Raw genomic sequence first — 9,387 nt, forward strand, 5'->3', positions numbered from 1 at the left:
ACTTCATGAAGATGAGTTTAGCCAAAAGGCTACTCGTCTCTGCCTTTTCATTTTTGGCAAAGAATTGTTCTATTTCTTCAAGGAACTTCTTTGAATTTTGACCCTCAGATATAGAGCCCTGAAACGCATATGGAAATATAGTGTTTCATGATCATCAGGCACATTCTGTTAGAGCGTTCCCATTTCTCAATTTTAGCTTGATCGAGATTTTTCGTAGTAGAAATGAGTTTCTCCACATGAAGTGCTAGATCCAAATCCATACAGCCGAGAATAATTTCTACAGATTCCTTTTAGACCTTAATGTTTGTCCCATTCAGCAATATGATATTATTAATTTGAGCAGAAATATTTGCAGTATTGGTAAAAGACACTGAATATATAGAACAAAGAATTAATAACATGTTCACATATAAACAAACAAGTCATGTAATATATATAAAACAAGACATGTTCATATAATAGACCTATCACAAGATACCTAACACAACATAAATTTCTAGTCTTTGGACATAGAAATTAATTTGTAAGTGATACCCTCAATGTAATGATCAAATATTAACAGTGACTTCTGTCAAACAACAGCCTTCCTTTGGACCGACTATTATTCACATGAAAAAAACTTTATAATTGTTACATATTTATCATCACACGTATGTAATTATTTGACCAAATTGTGTATTCCTTTGGGCTGAACGCAATTCACATGAATAATCTCATACTCATATGTGTAATTTCAATTAATTTTCACAATAGAGGTTACTTTGACAACATATTTCATCAATTAATTCAAAATATTTATCAGACAAAAAAGTAGACAATATGGATCCATTAAAAAAATAATATTGGAATTAAAACCTTCAGATTTGATATATTTTATGATTACCAAATCTAGTCCCACAATGTAATTCCAAATAAAAAAAGATATAATTCATATATATATCAACGCATAAAAAAATGGATGTAATTTTAATAAAAATGTAAATTTGGATCCATATTAAAAAAACAGATACAAATCATTATCAGAATTTCAAATCGAATATAATTATACATATCTTAAAATATATATACATATGTATACAAAGATTCAGTTTGCATAATATAACAATATATAACACATATATATTGCAAAATATGATTTAATAGTGCAAACTCAAAATAGAAGTCCATTATAAGAATTCATGTAAAGTGTAACACAAATGCATATCATAGTTTTGAAAACTAGGATAACTTACCTTAGTTTTATTTTAATAAAGCAAAAGAAGTAAAAAGCAAAAAAAAAAATATTTAAATTTCAATACGTATATTGAAATGATTTGACAAAAGTTTTAACTCCTTTTGAAAACAAGGATTGGAATATATGAAGTGCGTGAACATCACTGGATGTAGGCTTATAACAGTATACATGATTCCTAATAAATTATTGACACATAATGAGATTCAACAATGCATATAATGATCAATTAAAATATTCCTAATTTTTATAACATTACAACGGAAGTGAAAGAAAATTCTCAAATTAGAATTAGGGTTCATACAAAGTTTGGGGAAAACACCTTAATGGAGAATCATAAAAATTCATAACATCTGCTCTGATACCACTTATTGGAAATTCCTTATGATTGGTGAAATACCAATCATAGGATCTTGAATTCCATGATTCTCACAATAATATAAAACAAGGGTGTAGTGTCATACCTAAATCCATGTTATCTGAAATACTCCTTTTGATCTACCTTTCTAAAAGAGTTTTGGTATGATGACCTTCCTCAACCAAATCCTTAATTAATCTTGGGACCTTCATTTTCTCTCTGATGGGAATGGGTGAAAATTGTTTATGATTTGGTGTGTTTGGGACCATAACCATTCCACATGTGTTAACTTATAGGGTTCTCATTATCCCCTATGGGCTAACCTGTTGGGTATTCACACATTAAGCTCATATTCGTTATCAGCTTTTAGAAGTCTATGAGTTTCCAGTAATTAGATCACTTGTAATGTAACCCTAGAAATAAATAGCCGATATAATTGTATTAAATATATGATGCACACCTTAATTAGAATTTATGAATTTCTAACATCAGGCTGATCTTGGAGTTCAATGCTATTCTTGATAAAGAAAATGAGTTTCCGTTTCATATGACTTGATCTTTTCTAGTTAATGATTTTCTCCAGGCTATTCCATCTCCTTTTAACTTTGTGAGGAAGAAGTTTCAGATAAGTGGTGATGAAGATAAGCCATATTCTTGTATGAAGCCTACTATTTCTTATTTGAAGTGAAGACAAAATGAAAGTATGAATTTAGATCATGCTGCAACTTCCAAGTCATCCAAGCTCAATGTGTCTAGTCGTTCCGAGGATAGTGAAAGCAGTACACACTCTTTTGCTTTTCAATACAAGAATCCATATTATTCAAATTTCAATAATCTTTACATTCTTTTCTAATTCTTTATCATTTACCCCCTATTATTTCTTTTCTTTATTATTCTATTTTCTTTATCTCTCTCAATAAACACACAATATTATAGTATGTAATTTTTTTCCTCATTGAAGTAACATATAAGCATCAAGATTATGGTTCATTTCTTTTCTCTCTTTCATCTATAATGATTGATTTGGTTGATTAAGCTTCTGTAAAGATAGATGGTTAAACTTTGGATGAAGTTGCTTCTGCCTATGGTAGTTAAACGTTAGAATTGCTTCACATTTGATTTCAAGACTGAGAGATCAAGTTTCGCTCACCAACAAAATGAGGTATTAGAGTATATTGGTGTGTTCAACACAATCATTTTCAAGCTTGGAATGCATAACACATTCTGGCCTGCGGGGATGTTAAAACATTATTAAGATAATTGATTGTTAGTTTTTCTAGTTTTCCATATAGAAATATTATCAAGAAAGCAAGCATTGATTCTCATTCTTTATTCTTTCACCTTCTTTCTTATTCAAGCTTTTCTTTCTTATTCATGCATGATTCCTACCATTTTAACACTTATTGATTTAGAAAATTTATTTTGCTTCAAAATTCATGGGTTTTTTTTTATTATTTTAAGACGGTCAGGTTTTTCAATTTTATACCCATTCCATAAATATATCTATATTTTTATAATTTTATTAATTAATTCCATTTTGTTTCTGTTCGTAAATAAAATTCAATAAGGTTGTTTTATCAAAATATGATATTCATTAATGATTCAGAATGTTAATCTAAAAAAAAATGAAATGTGAGGAGTAATTGATTTGAGTCACGATCTTATTTCCTCAAAGGATGACCCGTAACGTAACCTGGGGGAGGACCGCCACAATTAAATGGTCCAAATATGTTTTGGACTTTGATTAGGATTAGTCATAGCCAGTTGCTCTTGCTCTTCCCCCACCATTTGAAATTCTATTCCGTTCCATACTTTTCCTCCTTAGACAAAATATAAGATGATAATACAGAGAAAAGGGAGGGCCATATTTAGGAGGCAATAATTGAAGCGAGAGTATATGGTAAAGTTTTTTCTTATTTTTTTACAAGATGGTAATGTTTTAATGCTAAAATAATTGATGGAAAAAGATTTTAATAATTGAAAACTTAATATAAAATTGAATTTAAAATTTATACACTACTAATGTAATTTTTTTACGATATCAGCATATCATTCACCATGGAGTTGGTGTTACTATTTCAGGTAAGGTTATTTTTTATTTTAATTTTAACTTGTTAAGCAAGGGGCTATGCCACATGCCTCTTACCGTGTGCAATTTTTCTTTTAATATCTATTACCTGACTTACAAAGAATAAATTTGTCTAGAGGAAAAAAAATTCACTACAAGTTATAACTTTGAACAACACAACAAAAGTGTGCGTATCTATTTTATACAGAGGCAAAGTTTGTGATTTATGTGGTAACTCAAAAGTTGTATTATTCATTGTAATTTTAAGCTATAAGTATTTTGAAGTTAGCAATGGTTTTATATGTTGGCAGATAGTCTAGCTATGAAGATTGTGAAAAACATATTATTAATTAAATGAAATATGCTTAGACGAATAATTATCTAATAATGTATATTAGGGGAGAAGTATTCAACATCACTAACAATAAGTTGATAACTCAAAATTCTAAAATATAAAGTCAAGTAGAGATTAATTATTAAATGTATAATTATTTGATTGGTTAGATTTAATTTTTGTGAGGTTGAGATTAATGTTTTCATATTTTTATATATGATAATATTTATGCATATTTATGGTTTAATCTTATACGTGTCACCCTTAGTAAGGAGTATGCTCTTATTAAGTCAGAAAGTAGTCTCTTCTGAATAAAATAAATATATACTCCTAGAATTTAGTATTTTTCCAAATGATACAAGTTCATGTGATCTTTAAAAATCACTATCTGATAAAATAAATATATTAGAATAATTGGCATTGTCTTTTTAAGATCAAGATCAGCCTTATAGATTAGACATATGGTGATTAGTAAGGTACCTATAAGCCCCCTCACAGGCTTATATGAGGGATGTGGATAAAATAAGAGAAATAGCTAAGAAAAATAAATTTCACCACCCTTATTCGGAATTCACGACATTTTCTGCTATTACATCACTAACATCACTTTTCTTAAAATTAAGGAAACATTCAATTCAGTTTGTTAAAATTTTCCGTATACACTAATCTCGTCCCTAAAACATTTATTATAGATTTAGTGCACACATTTCTTCTTTATTACCCATATTAGTCCTTCCATTTGTTCCCTTTCATTATTGTTAACAAGTGTTGTGAAGTGTCACATTAAATGGACACATGATATTTTGGACATTTTTTAATAACCACCATAAGGGACAATGCATTATTTTATTAGAGGGTAAGTGAAATTAAAGGAAATTGGATTGCCTCTTAGTTGAAATCAATTGTACATTATCTAGTGCCTTAGTTTGTTCCTGAGCTGTTGTGCAAAACCATATTACTCCATTTTTAAAGCATGTGAAGTTTCAGAAGTTCCAAACAAATAAACTCTAAGAATTATAGCATGAATTTGAGAGACTCACTCCATTGTTTAACTGCTAATAGAATAGTAAAAGCAACCAAACAGATACTGGCGTAAGTCTAACTCTTGCTTCCCCATTGCTATGCACTACTTGCATTTCGGAGAGATATTAGTGATAATAGCGTCAATTTTCATGATATGCACATAATATTAGAAATTTATTATTTATAATTAATGTTAGGATATCATATATTTAATACAATTATATCAACAATTTAGTTCAAGAGTTATAAAATAAGTTATCTAATATTGACAACTCGTAGGACTTTAAAAATTGATATGAGTTTAATGAGTGAATATAGAAGTTGACTCATAGAGGATAATGAGAATCCTATATGTTAATGCATTAGGAATGACTATGGTCTCGAACACACGAAATCAAAAAACAATTTTCACTTCTTCCCATGAGATAGAAAATGAAGGTCCATTGAGTAATTCAAGGGTTTGGTAGAGAAAAATTATCATATCAAACTCTTAAGGCATACCAAAAGAGTAGATATGAGAATCATTAGATTCAAGTTCCTTAGAAAATTGGTAATTCACCAATCATAAGGAAATTCTAACAAGTGGTATTAGATCATATGTTCTGAATTTTATAATTTATTAGCCAAGATTGTGTCAGAAAATGAGACACTAGCTGAGTCAACTTATGCATATGACGACCAAGATGCATCCACTTGATGTGCATAGTTCAGTCAAGAAGGAGGCGCCTGGTGCGCCAGCCAAGGCGCCTGATACACATGTGGCTAACACGCTTAGCACAATCAAGAGTGGTGCTTGGCATAGTCACACTTGAAGTATGACACGTTCAGCTTAGCATGATAGAACAATCATAATGGCATGATCAAGCCAACAAAATGGCACAGTGAGGTGACCATCAACAAAATGCCAAGGCTAGGGTTTGCGTTACTTACGATACAAGTTATGTTTGTGGTTAATCATTGAAAGGGTGTTTTTTGGAAGTTAATTGGTTTGTTATGGTATCAGAGATCTTCATAGAGCTCTGCTACATTCAATGAGTACCAATTCATCAAACCCCACAAATCAATTCATGGGTCCATCAAAGGTCAAACCTCACCCTTCTATGTTCATCCTTCTGAAAATCCAGCTATAACACTTGTATCACCCCTGCTCAATGGGGGAAACTATCACCAATGGTCAAGCTCCAAGAGAATGAGCTTGATCTCAAAACAAAAACTAAGATTTGTTGATGGAACAATCCAAAGGGGGGGGCAAACAACACTGCCAATTCTCAGGTTTCAAGATCAGTTTTACCTTCGATAACATAAAGCATATTATGGGTAGACAAAGCTTATGAGGTATGAGATGAGTTGAAATAAATATTCTCTTAAAGCAATATGTTTCAAATAGCATAATTCCAAGAATCTATTGCAAAGTTCAAACAAGGATATTTAAGTGTCACGATTTACTTCTATGAATTGAAAATATTATGGGATGAGCTTGATAATTTCAGACCTCTTCCAAAGTGATCCAGTGAAATTCCTTGCACATGCGATGCTTTGATAAATGTAAGAACATATAGAACTGAAGATATGGTACTTAGGTTCCTAAAAGGATTGAATAATGCTTATTGATCGAGGCTGTGCCCGATGCAAATAATATAATAATTAAAAACTGCAGTACTAGGAAGTGACTCCTAGGTCGTTTCCCAAGGATTATCTTTCAAGCAAAGCTTCAAACACCTTATACTCAAACACACAAGATATTTTTTGTTGTTGGATGGTACGAAACATAAGCAATTTCAAAAACAGTAGTAAATAAGCAATGTGATATAATGGCTAAATCCCTTTGGTTCATTTGTTCATAACTCATTCCTCAGTTTCCAAAGATTATTTTCAGATTTCAACCATTAACTTCCGAATTTGTTCAGAATCAATTAACTAAGCGAAAATCAATTCAAAGTTCCAAAACCTAAGCCTCTAACTAAGCGAAATCAACATAAGAATGAAACGATTAACACATTCACACGAACTAAGCATTCACGCACTAGAGAATAAATCAACTAAGCGAAGATAAACTCATAAACCAGTTTCTAAGCAATGGAATTAAGCAAACCATATTCAGAAATAAGATAGAAGAAATCAACAATAAAGAAACTGAAAATGCATTAATAACAAAATCTCAAGAGTTGTGATACATTACCAAAGGAATCTAGTCTACAAATTTAGCCTTCCATTGAGTGGAAGAAACAAACGGAAAATGAATCAGATGAATGAAAACCGAAAATGCTTAACTAACCCTAGCAGAGCAAAAGAGAGGAAAACGAAAAATGTAAAGTGATGGAATCAAGAGTAATGGAGTGGAATTCGGGTTCTCTCTTTTACAAAGAGTAAAACCGAAAATGAACTCTAAACAATGGGCCTAAAACTAAAACTGAATTTTACAAATAAAAACTCCTAAAATAAAGATACATTTTTCACTTCAACACATATCCTCCACTTCCATAATGCCCAAAATGCCATTAGTGCCAAATATGATCTGAAAATTATAATAGATTTAATCAGGCCAAATAATCCCAAATTAACTCATTTTAGGAATATTAGTCCAATAAAGTCTAAAACACTAAACCATGTGAAACAAAGTCAATTAGACACCAAAAATTATCAATCATGCTAAATTAAGGTTATGAATAGTGTGTAATATATTCTTTATCACTTATGCTAGTGTAAGTGTTAGGTATCAGTGACAGAATACACCTGATCTTGGGAGATTTTCTTATTCACTATAGAACACAATGTATAGTTACATACACGCTTCCAATTATAAGACTCGAACACTCCTTTCTTGGAACCCAAAGAACTTCGTACCCCTTGGTGTGACCTTTCCTAAAATCGCCTCCCAAGAAAATCTTTCTTACCACGATTCGGCCCCAGCCAAGGTATCACTCTTTATCCCATGACCTCCAAATCTTTATGAAGAACACCTTACCTAACCACAGCTAGGATTTTCCTAATCCTTGAATTACAATGCTTTGAGTTATGAATGAGTACTTAAAACTCGGATTTTACAATAAAGATCAAAGACTTAAACCTAAGCAAGAACTCACATGACTTCCTAGTCTATTATGAATGTACATACATGAGGTTTATGAAATTATGCAATCACTAAAAAACTATATCTTTTCTTTCCAAGAAACAGAAGAATGATGCAAGAAAGCTTTTCAAAGAGCATGCAATATGAATATGAAACTTAAAGCCTTAGCATGATCTAATCTTTCTCCTAATGCAGCATGCAATATTTTCTCCAAGATATGACAATGAGTAACTCGTAAATATGCACTGAAAATGATGTAAAAATGTATGAATTCTTATGCCACATATGCTGAGATTTCAGTTTAAATAGAAAGCTGTCTAAAGTCACAGTTAATCGATTAAGTATCCACTTAATCGATTAACGGGTTGTTGAAAATAACGGTTTTCAGTTTTTCTATAATCGATTAAGTTAATGGATTAACAGAATTCATAATCCATTAAACATTGTAAAATCAGCTTGTTAATGCAAGGTAAACTACCTATATGATATATGCTCATTGAATACATGATTTCCAAATATAATACCTTTATCTGACTAGGGGTGGCTATATGGGCCGGCCCGGCCCGCCATTGGCCCGCCAAAATAAGGGCTGGCCCGGCCCGGCCCGTATTGTTAAAAGGGCTCAAAATGCCAGCCCGACCCATATTTTGCAGGGCTGGCAGGCTGACGGGCTGGCAGGCTGACGGGCTGGCCTGTTTTCCCTCCAAAATGTACATAATTAAAACTTTTAGACAAAAAATAATCAACAAACTTGATAGATGTCTTTTAAAACAAAAAATCACAAACATAAGTCTACAATATTACAATAACAACATAACATCTTAGCTTAAAACTTGTAAATTCTAAAGAAGAAACCAGTTGCCACGCCTCTCGCACAGCATAGTGTCACACACTTTAGTTTTTTTATTTTTTAACAATGGCCCGTCGGGCCAGCCCGGCCCGGCCCGGCCCGTCTTGGCCCGTCTAAAAAACGGGCTACTAAAATGGGCTGAATATGAGTTTTTGGGCTAAAATCCTCAGCTCGGCCCGCTAAAAATAGCCATCCGAACGGGCTGGCCCGTCGGGCCAAGCCCATATTGCCACCCCTACCTTTAATGCACAAAATCAATGTATTCAAATGCATGAACCTAATTATCATATATTTCTAGATGATGTCTCATTTTAGTGGATTAATTACTTTATTAAGTCTTGTGAGACTCACACCTAGGTTTACCTAACCTAGACTCAATATCTATGGCAAGCATCTTAGACTTCTAAAAAGATAATAAAGAATTATAACCTAAGTCTAATAAGTCACCACTTG

The sequence above is a fragment of the Lupinus angustifolius genome, unplaced genomic scaffold (assembly GCF_001865875.1).
Source record: "Lupinus angustifolius cultivar Tanjil unplaced genomic scaffold, LupAngTanjil_v1.0 Scaffold_356, whole genome shotgun sequence".
Taxonomy (NCBI): domain Eukaryota; kingdom Viridiplantae; phylum Streptophyta; class Magnoliopsida; order Fabales; family Fabaceae; genus Lupinus; species Lupinus angustifolius.